General features: G+C 44.9%; 1 pseudogene; it reads left to right on the top strand.

Moving 5' to 3' along the window:
- The first annotated feature begins 12,650 nt into the window (after positions 1-12,650).
- On the top strand, positions 12,651-13,237 carry Gm8209 (annotated as a pseudogene).
- Positions 13,238-13,507: the final 270 nt, after the last annotated feature.

Here is a 13,507-nt window from a genome sequence, read left to right as displayed (position 1 = left end):
AGCTAGAAGAGGACTGATCACTACTCCAGCCCCTCTCCTCTTCTTTCTCCCTCCCTTCCTTCCTACCCCCTCCCCCGACATGTTCCTGGCAGGCATCTCTTTTTCTCTTCCTCTCTTTCTCTCTTTCTCTCTTTCTCTCTTTCTCTCTTTCTCTCTTTCTCTCTTTCTCTCTTTCTCTCTTCCTCTCTTTCTCTCTTCCTCTCTTTCTCTCTTCCTCTCTTTCTCTCTTCCTCTCTTTCTCTCTTTCTGTTCTTGTCTCCCACATCACTTTCCCTGCCTCTACCCTTTCCAGGTCCCCGCTCCCTTCCCCCTCAATAAATCTTTATACTAGGTCTGTACAGCCGCCACTGCTGCTGCTGCTGCCGCCACCACCACCTTATATCTCATAACACTAACACATACCGTGCATTGGAATTTCCTGTATGTGCCAGTAAAACACTTGAACATTGTTTGGCAGATTATTCGAAAGCAGGAGGACATGTCCCCTTATAGCAACCGTGGGAAGCTCTACTTCAGTAGTGAGTGACTCGACAGTGGTAGGAGGCTGGCAGCTGGTTAAAAGTGACTCGAGGACAGAAGGGAGAAAGCTCTACCAGCATTCAGCCCTTTCTTTGTCTTTAGTGGGAAGATGTGTCCTGAGTCCTTAGCGAGGCACTATGCTGAGCTATGAGATATCCTGAGCTATGTTCCTCACTGTGTTCGTCCCTCAGCCTAGCTGGGTGGGTAAGGGGATAGAGTAGGGGGTTAGTCTGGTGCTGCTTGTATCAAGTGCCAAATTCTGTACCCCCAAGGTCTAGTTGCTCCAAGACAAGTAGATCCTCACATATACCAGCCTTTGTTGTCTAAACCTTGCTTCCTAATTTAAAACCATTGGTTAAATAACAATGATGACAGTCAATTACCGGGGTCGAATAGAGAGAGGTGGAGTTTGAGTTACCAGGCAGGGGGTCGCAGGTAGGGATTATAGATCCTTAGCACATGGCCTTGAGGGCTGGTCGGATGCAGCAGGAACAGTCCAAAGGAAATAGAGCAAGGAGCTGCAAGTTCCTGTCTAATGTAGCAGTGTTTCTGTGGGATGTGTTCTGAGTGCCTCTGCTGGGTGCTGTGAGGGGAGCTCAGGCAAGCTCAGAACTCCAGACGTGGTTGTCATAACCTATGATGACATGCACGTGAACTTCACTCCGGAAGAATGCGCTTGCTCGGTCCCTCTCAGAAGAGTCTCTACAAAGGTGTGATGCTGGAGACCCACAGGAATCTCACTGCTCTAGGCTACATTTGAGAAGACCATACTATTGAAGAACATTTTCAAAATTCTAGAAGATATGGAAGGTGATTTTCATATGCAATCTGATAAGAATATACCTCTTTTAAAAAATTTATTAGATATCTTCTTCATTTACATTTCAAATGCTATCCCAAAAGTCCCCTATACCCTCCCCTGCCCTGCTCCCCTACCCACTCACTCCCACTTCTTGGCCCTGGCGTTCACCTGTCCTGGGGCATATAAAGTTTGCAAGACCAAGGGGCCTCTCTTCCCAATGATGGCCGACTAGGACATCTTCTGCAACATATGCAACTAGAGACACGAGCTCTGGGGATACTGACTAGTTCATATTGTTGTTCCAAATATAGGGTTGCAGACCCCTTCAGCTCCTTGGTTGCTTTCTCTAGCTCTTCCATTGGGGGCCCTGTGTTCCATCCTATAGATGACTGTGAGCATCCACTTCTGTATTTGCCAGGCACTGGCATAGCCTCATATGAGACAGCTATATCAGGGTCCTTTCAGCAAAAACTTGCTGGCATATGCAATAGTGTCTGCGTTTGGTGGCTGATTATGGGATGGACCCCCCTGTGGGGTAGTCTCTGGATAGTCCATCCTTTTCTCTAAGCTCCAAACTTTGTCTCTGTAACTCCTTCCATGGGTATTTTATTCTTTATTCTAGGGAGGAATGAAGTATCCACGCGTTGGTCTTCCTTCTTGATTTTATTGTGTATTGCAAATTGTATCTTGGGTATTCTAGGTTTCTGGGCTAATATCCACTTATCAGTGAGTGCATATCAAGTGACTTCTTTTGTGATTGGGTTACCTCATTCAGGATGATATCCTCCAGATCCATCCATTTGCCTAAGAATTTTATAAATTCATTGCTTTTAATAGCGGAGTAGTACTCCATTGTGTAAATGTGCGACATTTTCTGTATCCATTCCTCTGTTGAGGGACATCTGGATTCTTTCCAGCTTCTGGTTATTATAAATAGGCCTGTGATGAACATAGTGGAGCATGTGTCCTTATTACCAGTTGGAACATCTTCTGGGTATATGCCCAGGAGAGGTATTGCTGGATGTTCCGGTAATACTATGTCCAGTTTTCTGAGGAACCACCAGACTGATTTCCAGAGTGGTTGTACAAGCTTGCAACCCCACCAGCAATGGAGGAGTGTTCCTCTTTCTCCACATCCTCGCCAGCATCTGCTGTCACCTAAATTTTTGATCTTAGCCATTCTGACTGGTGTGAGATGGAATCTCAGGGTTGTTTCGATTTGCATTTCTCTGATGATTAAGGATGTTGAACATTTTTTCAAGTGCTTCTCAGCCCTTCGGTATTTCTCAGGTGAGAATTCTTTGTTTAGCTCTGTACCCCATTTTAAATGGGTTATTTGAATTTCTGGAGTTCAGCTTCTTGAGCTCTTTGTATATATTGGATATTAGTCCCTTATCAGATTTAGGATTGGTAAAAATTCTTTCCCAATCTGTTGGTGGCCTCTTTGTCTTATTGACAGTGTCTTTTGCCCTACAGAAGCTTTGCAGTTTTATGAGGTCCCATTTGTCGATTCTTGATCTTACAGCACAGGCCATTGCTGTTCTATTCAGGAATTTTTCCCTGTACCCATATCTTCGAGGCTTTTCCCCACTTTCTCCTCTATAAATTTCAGTGTCTCTGGTTTTATGTGGAGGTCTTTGATCCACTTAGACTTGGGCTTTGTACAAGAATGGATCAATTCGCATTCTTCTATGTGATAACCACCAGTTGTGCCAGCACCATTTGTTGAAAATGCTGTCTTTTTTCCCACTGTATGGTTTTAGCTCCCTTGTCAAAGATCAAGTAACCATAGGTGTGTGGGTTCATTTCTGGGTCTTCAATTCTATTCCATTGATCTACTTCTCTGTCACTATACCAGTACCATGCAGTTTTTATCACAATTGCTCTGTAGTACAGCTTGAGGTCAGGCATGGTGAATCACCCAGAGGTTCTTTTATTGTTGAGAATAGTTTTTGCTATCCTAGGTTTTTTGTTATTCCAGATGAATTTACAAATTTCCCTTTCTAACTCAGTGAAGAATTGAGTTGGAGTTTTGATGGGGATTGCATTGAATCTATAGGTTGCTTTCGGCAGGATAGCCATTTTGACTATATTAATCCTGCCAATCCATGAGAATGGGAGATCTTTCCATCTTCTGAGATCTTCTTCAGTTTCTTTCTTCAGAGACTTGAAGTTCTTGTCATACAAATCTTTCTCTTCCTTACTTAGAGTCACACTAAGGCATTTTATATTTTTTGTGACTATTGTGAAAGGTGCTGTTTCCCTAATTTCTTTCTCAGTCTGTTTATCCTTTGTGTAGAGAAAGGCAATTGACTTGTTTGAGTTAATTTTATATCCAGCTACTTCACCGAAGCTGTTTATCAGGTTTAGGAGTTCTCAGGTGGAACTTTTGGGGTCACTCGTATATACTATCATATCATCTGCAAATAGTGATATTTTGACTTCTTCCTTTCCAGTTTGTATCCCCTTGATCTCCTTTTGTTGTCGAATTGCTCTGGCTAGGACCTAAGAATATACCTCTTAAGGAAGTTTAATATGTGTTGCAAGTTTTAAAGAAAAGGGATAGGGTAAAATAACGGCTTCTTTATGTTATGCATGATAATCATTTCTCACAAAACTTTAAAAAAGAGAGAAATAGAGCAAATAATATTTCAGGGTTATTGAGAGGAAAGTGGGCAAGCTATCATTGAGGGTTGCTGTGTGCCAGGCTCTAGTGTTTTAAGGCTTATTATAATTCTAAAGGGTTTGTGTCTTTTATTTGGGAACTAAATGATCTAAGGTAGGGTAGAAACCCCCAAATAATATTTACCACAGCAATGTTTGTCCCTCAGCCTATCTGGATAGGTACGGGTAAGCCATGCCTTCTTCCCTCTACCATGCTCAGTGGTGATGGAAAGCGAGATGACCTCCATGTCCTGGGTGCCCCAGGGTGGGTCATTTCCTCTGTGTGGAGCTCTCTCCTCAGGTGTCACCATGGTTCATCCCCTCCCACTCTCCCCAATCTCTGTGCACACACATAGTGTTTGAGGGGAGTGACCGCATCTTCTAGTCCCTGGGTCTTCATGTTCTCAGTTTATTTATTTATTTGGTACATATGTTGCATGCATGTATATCTGTGCGCTGCATGCATGCCTGAATGCCTGTGGCGGTCAGAAGAGAATGTTGTGTCCCTTGGAATGTGAGTTACAGATGTTTGTGAGCTACCATGTTCATGCTGGGAGTTGAACCTGGATCCTCTTAACCTCTGGACCATCTCTCAAAACCTTCAGCTCTTTTCTTACTCTGATTTCTTTGTGCTGCTGGTCAGCCTCTGGCTGCACTGTCTAGCTGTGCTCACCAGCTGTCTTCCAGACCCAGGGCTGAGAACAGTTTGAGAGACAGGAGCTGGTCTGACTCTTTCAGAAGCTTCACCACTGTCTGAAAAGGACCCAGATGCCTGCTCATGAAGGAATGGATACGTGAATAAATGAGTGAACAAAACATGCGTGAATGAGTGTGCCAGCCTCCTAGGTGCCTAAGGTTTATTTAAGAGCTTTTTAGGTTTGAAGCTAATGAAGCGTGCTTCATACTCTAGGTTGATTTAAGCTTTTTCTAGATTTACTTATGATACACACACACACACACACACACACACTGTGTATGTATATCTGTGGTGGCTTTGTTGAGTGTGTGTGTTGCACATGTGTGTGGTGGCTGGGCTGAATGAATGTGTGGTAGCTGAGTTGAGTGTGTGTGTGTGTCTATGTCTTTGTCTCTCTATGTGTATGTGTCTGTGTGGCGGCTGGATTGAGGGTGTGTGTGTATGGTGGCTAGATTGAGTGTGTGTGTGTGTGTGTGTGGTGGCTGGGTTGAGTGTGTGTGTGTATGTCTTTCTCTCTCTCTCTCTCTCTGTGTGTGTGTATGTGTGTGGGTGGTGGCTGGTTTGGATATGTGTGTGTGATAGCTGGGTTGAGTGTGTGTGTGTGTGTGTGTGTGTGTGTGTGTGTGCATGTATGTATGGTGGCTGAGTTGGGTGTGTGTGTATGTTGTGGCTGGTCTGTGAGTGTGTGCATGGGTGAGTGCTGGCCTACACCCTTTTGTGTGTTTGAGTGGGTGCATCTTGCCTCAGCAGCTACCTGAAGGTCAGAGGACAACTTGAAGGAGTAGGTGCTCTCCTCGTACCCCGTGCTCGGGGTCTGAGAGTTGAAAGAAGGTTCTCTAGATTGCCAGCAAGTATTGCTCTTTTTACAGTCACCCTGTGACTGTGAAAACATCAGTCTGCAAAATGTGGCAGCCATTGTAAGGGTGATGGAAAGCAATATGCCTCTGTCCCCTCAATGCCCCTGAGTGTCACTGAATGGGGAACAATGGGTCTTTCCTGCCCCCTCACCGTAATTCATGAATATGGAGCGCTCCCTCTGCTGAGTGTCTGCTCTTCTCAGTCTCCTCCTGTTTCATCTTTCTTAGGAGACTCCACCCAGTGTTGTGGCTCAGCTCCTTCACCTTCTATCACGGAGTGGTGTAGGTGTATATTTTTTCAGAACCTAGTTTGATAAGCATCCTTAAATGCTTTAACCTCCCTTTTAGTCCACTACCCACCAGAGGTAGTGGAAAGGCAAGGCAAAGGGGGATGTAGACCTGCTTAGAAATAGTTTTTTGGGGGTGATTCCGATGTTTGTTGTCAGGATAGCAGCAGTTTAGCTCACATAAATCAGCAGTGGTAGCTTGACCCAGAAGAAACCGAGAGGCTCTTCTAATGGGCTTGAGTCTAAGGCAACAGCAAGAAGCTGGAACACCACCAGAAGTTCTTTGATGCATTTCTCTATGAAGTCACAACAAACAAATCAGCAGCGTGGCGAGATGAACCACACATCAGCGAAGTCCAGTAGAGTGGAAGGCAAACCAACACCACACAATGTCGTCACTGTGTGCTGGGCTGTATTTATATCCTTTCCAAACATCACGTGCTCTCTCAAGTGTCTGCTCTAGCCAACCATCACATGTCCTTTTTCCAGGCAGCTTCCAGAAAAACACCACATGTCTGCTTTAGCAAAACATCCTCTCATAAGACAGTTTCCAGAAAAACATCACATGACAGAGTCTCCAAAGAAACCAGAAGTTTCCACTTCAGAGTGGTCTCCTCTCCTGTAAGCAGGTGTGCCTTGTGCGTGAAGGTTCAGAGGGGGCCTCCGTGGCCATTCCTGCCCTCATCCTTCCTCTGCAGAGATGACTTTGGACCCAGTTCTCATGTCAACTCTGTGAACCCCCTCTTCTGTCCGCTCAGCCTCCTCCTGAGCAGGAGCCTCTCTAGGCTGTAGGTGGGTCTGTGTCCATCAGACTTCTCTGTCCCCTCAGCTTTTCTCTCATTATGTTTCAATCCTCCACACCATGCAGTGAGCAACAAGGCTGATAAACAACTCCATTCCCCGAGAGGACAGCAGTGTACCCCAAGACTCCCCGCTACTGTGTCCTGGCCTTGGGTCTGACAGGCCTTGTTCTCTCTCTATGTCCCGATGACACAGAGAGTCATGTAGGTACTCAGTCTGCCCTGTGTTCTCAGAGCTCTGGAAGGGTAGGATTCATTCCTAGCAAGAAGGTGGCTGTTGTCTGTGAAGGCTAAAAAGGGACCCACCGGGTGATGCTGGGGACAGGGATGGAGCCGTCACTACTTGTGTCACCATTCAGGGCCTTAATTCAGGACATTAGACCTAGAAGTGGTGTGTGAAGAATTTCACATTTGGATTTTCGGGAGGTGACCTGTGTGTCCTAGATAGAGGACTATGGCACATACCCCCTATGAAGGGTTTCAGATTCTTTGAATCCCCGAGTTTGCTGAGCTGGGCCTGGACCATCAGTTAAAATGTACATAGAGCAAGTGATATGGCTGGGTTGGAAGAGCTCGTGTCTAGCATCTCCTGGGTTCCATTCTCAGCACTACATCAACCACAGTGCTGGCACGTGCCAGTAATTCCAGCACTAGGGGGGGTAGAGGCAGGAGGATCAGAAGTTCAAGGACATTTTCCGTTTTTTAGTTGACTGTTTGATTGGTGTTTTGGGACAGAGTTTCTCTGTTCATCCCTGGATGTCCTGGGACTCACTCTGTAGACCAGGCTAGCTTCAAGCTCAGAGATCCACCTGCCTCTGCCTCCTGAGTGCTGGCACTAAAGGCGTGTGCCACCACCGATGGGCTCAAGGTCATCTTCAGATACACTGCAAGTACCTGGTAGAGTGGGCTTTTAAACAACTTGTTGAGTTTTTCATTTCTAGAGTTGTAACCTTCTATATTTAAATTTTTACACACAGCTCCTTTTATCCCTCTTCCATAAGGATGAAAATATGGAAGCATAGAGTATTGAAAACAATGAACTAAGATTTCTATAGTTGGGGGCTGGAGAGATGGCTCATCGCTTAAGAACTCTGGCTACTCTTCTGGAGGTCCTGAGTTCATTTCCTGGTGGCAACCACATGGTGGCTCACAACAAAGGGATCTGATGCCCTCTTCTGGCACACAAGTGTACATGCAGGTAGAGCACTCACTCACTCAAGAGGAGGGTGTGGCTGTTTGACTCCAAGCCTAATGGTTCTCACAGTAACGATGTCAGCCCATCTGAAGTCTTCCTCCACATGTGGCATTCTTCCAAAATGTACTTGATTATTTCATTCACTCTTTAAAACAATGCCATGGGCTGGTGAGATGGCTCAGTGGGTAAGAGCACTGACTGCTCTTCCAAGGGTCATGAGTTCAAATCCCAGCCACCATATGGTGGCTCACAACCACCCATAATGAGATCTGATGCCCTCTTCTGGTGCGTCTGAAGTCAGGTACAGTGTACTTATATATAATAATAACAAATAAATCTTTGGGCCAGAGCAAGCAGGGAGCGAGCAGAGTTGACCGGAGGGAGCAGGTTGACCAGAGTGAGCAGGGTTGACCACAGAGAGCAGAGGTCCTAGAAATTCAATTCCCAGCAACCGCATGAAGGCTCACAACCACCTGTACAACGACAGTGTACTCACATAAAATAAATAAATCTAAAAAAACCCACAATGCCATGAAGTACTGCTTTATAAGATTTATATTTACTATTTTATTTGGTTTTGTTTGTTTGTTTTGCTTTTTTGTTTTTTGAGACAGGGTTTCTCTGTTCAGCCCTGGCTATCCTGGAACTTACTCTGTGGACCAGGCTGGTCTCGAACTCACAGAGAACTGTCTGCCTCTGTATCTCAAGTGCTGGGACTAAAGGCATGCATCACCAGGGCTTGGCTATTTTATTATTATTATTTTATTTTTTAGTTGTATGTGAGTGTGTTCTTTGTGGGTATGCACACGTGAGTGCAGGTGTCCACAGAAGTCTGAGGCGACAGAGTCCCTGGGACTGGATTCACACAGGTCTATACACTGCCTGTCATAGGCAATGGAATGTGAACTCCATTCCTGTATAAGAGCAGATGTGCTTTTAACAGCTGAACCATCGCTCCTGCCCAGAAGAAGATATACTTATAGCCACGTTTGGTTAGGAATCTGGGTGTTAAAGAAGGTAAAAATTGCCGGGCAGTGGTGGCGCACGCCTTTAATCCCAGCACTTGGGAGGCAGAGGCAGGCGGATTTCTGAGTTCGAGGCCAGCCTGGTCTACAAAGTGAGTTCCAGGACAGCCAGAGCTACACAGAGAAACCCTGTCTCTAAAAACAAAAACAAAAACAAAAACAAACAAACAAAAAATCACCAACGATATCGAGAAACTCTAATTATATTAAGTTTATAAGTTAAAGAGCAATATTACTAACAATGGAAGTGAAATTTGAGACCTTACTGTCCATTCTTCAGAATACTAAGAATTCAATTTCTATGTGCACACTGGAGTGACTTCGGTAAAACAGATTCCTACATGCCCAGAACTGACAGAGATAGTAGTATTGGGGTTCAGGGTTAGCTACCCAAACCATTCTGATATCAGTCTTAGTCAGATATCGATGTTTATTGAACACACACTCAAAGACTGATTAATCAAGGACGCAGCCAGGAGCTGGAAACCAAGCATCCACGACAGGGGTGGTGTCAGGGTCAGCTTTTATATGGGAAAACCCAGGAACGGTGCATTTGCAGTCTTTGCAACATTTAGACTATGTAGACAAAACAGTGCTTTGTAACCTTTAGGGTGATTGGCTGGATGTAGAGGCAGGGAGGAGAGGGAATCTCCAGAGTCCAAAAGGCCCCGTTACAAAGTATAACATGACCTCATAGTTAGGGCAGAAACAGTAGGTCAGGTTAAAGTCATGAGCTACAAGATGAAGGTTGAGGCAACGAGGCAGATCTATTGTCAGGTTTTAACATTTAACATTGGCACAAAAAGACACAAAACTGATGCAGTACATAACACATAACTGAATCAATCAAGACATCTGACAAAAGTGAACCGTCTTTTAATGATGATCACAGACAAACTATGGATAGACGCCGACGCCAGCGCAGTTGGAGAACTCATGGAAACACACATGGAAAGGCACAGCCAAATCAGCACTCAGGTTTAGTAGCAAGGTTTGGAAATGGACAATGGTGATGGTCACACAATAACATGACTGTACTTCACGCCCCAACTTCACAATGGTTAATGTGAGAAATGATATGTTTCTATTGTGGGACTGAAATGGCCCAGAGTTACCTAGGAAGGGTCGAGGAAGCTCCAGTCCCGGATACCTCCCCCTCCTGATTGGGCGCCATAAAGTCCCCTCTCCCCCATTAACCCTAGCTGGAATGTATTACTGATAGTTCTCAGTCTTCACTCCTTGTTTGACCTTATAAGGTTCCCCACTCCACCTTATAGCCCTTGAGTATGTAGATGGAGCATCTTTCAACATCCCTGCCTTAGCCGTGGTACATGGCTCCACAAGCCTTGCCTCAGAGACCCCGGCCACCTCCGGAGGGGGCATAAATGCCCCTTTCCTAACCAATCCCCATATATGCACCGACCCAGACTGACTAAGCTTCCTTCCATTCAGGCTAGCCCAGGGCGCAATGGGCCTACCTACCCCGAGGGGAGAAGCAGACATAAGACGCCATAGGGTGTTCTAAAATATTGGACACCAGCCAAACAACCAAACAACCAACTAACCCAGTTAATTGCCAGGTGATAGTGACTCACACCTTTAATCCCAGCACGAGAGGCAGAGGCAGTTGAATCTCTGTGAGTTCCAGATCAGCCAGAGCTACACAGAGAAATGCTGTCTCAAGAAACAACAACAACAAAACAAAATCTGGGATTGGGTGAAATGGCTCAGCTGTTAAGAGCACTGCCTGCTCTTCCAGAGGTTCTGAGTTCAATTCCCAGCAACCACATGATGGCTCACAACCATCTGTAATGGGATCTGATGCCCTCTTCTGGTGTGTCTGAAGACAGCAACAGTGTACTCACATACATAAAATAAATAAATCTTAAGCAAATGAAAAGTAACAACAAAAAAAACTCAGTTATTTAGTGCAAGCTGACACAGTAAAAGCTGGTCTTAGAAGAGAAATTCAACCCAGCAGGGCTTTTGTGTGCCATAGATTTTTCCATCTGTGGATAAAACAAGCTTCAGACCAGACTGCTCAGAATATATTATGTGTTATGAAATATATTTTGGAAGGGGGGGTGGTACCTGGCTGGCCCATGCCCAGGCAACCCCCGAGAAATCACACCATGCAACAGACCTGGTATAAAGGAAGGTTTTTTTTTTTTTTTTTTTTTTTTTTTTTTTGGGAAGGGAAGGGAGGAGTGAGGGCCTGGAGAACGGATGGGGCAGACAGATGGAAGCAGAGACATGAGAGCAGAGAAGGGGGACAGAGAAGGACAGAAAGGGGTAAAGAGAGAGTGGCTGGGAACATGTGGGAACAGGGAGAGAGAAAAAGAAAGTACTGGGATGGCGAGCAATCCTTTTAAAAGCCACTGTCACCTGGTAATGGCAGGTAATGGGGGCAGATGATGATGTAAGCCATTGTTACGTCCCTGGGAAGAGCATACTAGAATCGTCTGTAAGCTAACATTTTGGCCCAGTGAAACATGTCCACTTCAATGGCCTATCATTCCAGCTTCTCATGGGCGACTGGCGTTCAGGTAGCAAAAACAATTCAACTTGTGAGAGGATATGTTCAGCTATACAAAACAATTCACCGTTTTTTGTTTATTTGTTTTTAAGTAGAGTCTCAATCTGTAGCCCTGACCGACCTGGGATTCACAGAGATCCATATGCCTCTGTACCCAAGTGCAGGGAAGAAAGGATGTGCACCACCATGTCCAGCTCACAGAAAGTTGAGGGTCTCAGAAATCAGTTCCCGTGAATTCTGAGAGTTCAATATGTTTGATTCAGGTCCTATGTGCTCTTAACTACGTCAAAATTCTGTTTACTATATTGATGACCTTTTTAAAAATATTATTTTATTTTATTTATTACTTTTAGTTAATGCGTTTGCATGTTCTGCTAGCATGTATTTTACTGTGTGTGTCTAGCTCCAGAAGAGGCCAAAAGAGGGCGCTGGACCCCCAGGAACTGGAATTAAGAGCTGTGATGAACCACCATGTAGGTGGAAGAACAGCAGGTATGCTTTTTGTTTTGTTTTGTGTTGTTTTGTTTTGAGACAGTATTTCTTTGTGTAAGAGCCCTAGCTGTCCTGGAACTCTCTGGACCAGGCTAGTCTCAAATTCACAGAGACCCATCTGCCTCTACCTCCCAAGTGCTTGGACTAAAGGTGTGCACCACCACTCCTGGCTCCTTGTTTTGTTCTTTTAAGACAGAGTGTCACTGTGCAACCTGGCTTGTCCTGTCCTCAGCTTTTTCTTGCTTCAGGTTTTCTGCTGGGTCAATAGGCATTTATGAAAACTGGCTGTCTGGCTTTGTGTCTTAGTTGTTCATTTTCTCACAGTAATTTTTCTCCACTTTGCATACAACTCTCTCTCTCTCTCTCTCCCTCTCTCTCTCTCTCTCTCTCTCTCACACACACACACACACACACACACACACACAATGCAGGGGGTGGCTTACTAATCACAGGTAGGAGGACTAGGAGACTCTTTTTGGAACTAAAGTGATGGGACTTCCCACTGATTCTCCCCCATGACACTGTCTATACTGGAGCCTTAGGGTTCTATTGCTGTGAACAGATACCATGACCAAGGCAACTCTTATAAAGGAAAACATTTAGTTGGTACTGGCTTACAGGCTCAGAGATTCAGTCCATTGTCATCACAGCGACGTGTAGACAGACATAGTGCTGGAGGAGGAGCTGAGAGTTTTCTACATCTTGATCTGAAGAATTGTGGATCCGTGGAATTGTGTCACTTCCTCCAACAAGACCACACCCACTCTGTAAATGGCCACAGGTGACCTGTAAGGATGGTTCCCTACTCTCTTGACCCAGAAAACCCCACAAAATCATGCAAACCAAGAGGTTCAAACCTTCATGTTCACTTTAAGAACACGTGGGAAACTACCCAGGCCATCAAGGGTTTGCATATCCACAAAGCCACCAAGTATCTGAAGGATGTCACTTTAAAGAAGCAATGTGTGCCATTCTGGCGGTATAATGGTAGAGTTGGTAGATGCACCCAGGCCAAACAATGGGGCTGGATACAGGGACAGTGGTCATAAAAGAGTGCTGAATTTTTGCTGCACGTGCTTAAAAATGCAGAAAAATGCTGAACTTAAGGGTTTAGATGTGGATTCTCTAGTCATTGAACACATTCAGGTGAACAAGGCAGCTAAGATGCGCCGACGAACCTACAGAGCTCATGGCCGGATTAACCCATATATGAGCCCCCCCTGCCACATTGAGATGATCCTCACTGAGAAGGAACAGATTGTTCCAAAGCCAGAAGAGGAGGCTGCACAGAAGAAAAAGATATCCCAGAAGAAACTGAAGAAACAAAAACTCATGGCCCGGGGATAAATTCAGCATAAAATAAATGCAGATAAAGTTTAAAAAAAAAAAGAACACACCTACTCCAACACTCCAACAAGGCTACACTCCCTAATAGAGCTACTTCCTGTAGGCCATTGGGGGCCATTTTATTTAAACTACCACACTGAGCCTGTTTTTGGTTTTGTTTGTTTGTTTTGTGTGAGGCACTGTCATCCTTTCATTGATAGCCAGACTGTAGTTATTGCTGATACATTGCATGGAGATTCCAGTGTCAAATGACATTCACATCAGAGTCACAGAGCCTTGTTCATGG

This window comes from Mus musculus, chromosome 7 (assembly GCF_000001635.26).
Source record: "Mus musculus strain C57BL/6J chromosome 7, GRCm38.p6 C57BL/6J".
In the NCBI taxonomy this organism is placed as follows: Eukaryota; Metazoa; Chordata; class Mammalia; order Rodentia; family Muridae; genus Mus; species Mus musculus.
Note: the sequence above shows the minus strand (reverse complement) of the source record. Positions and strands in the feature narration are given on the sequence as shown.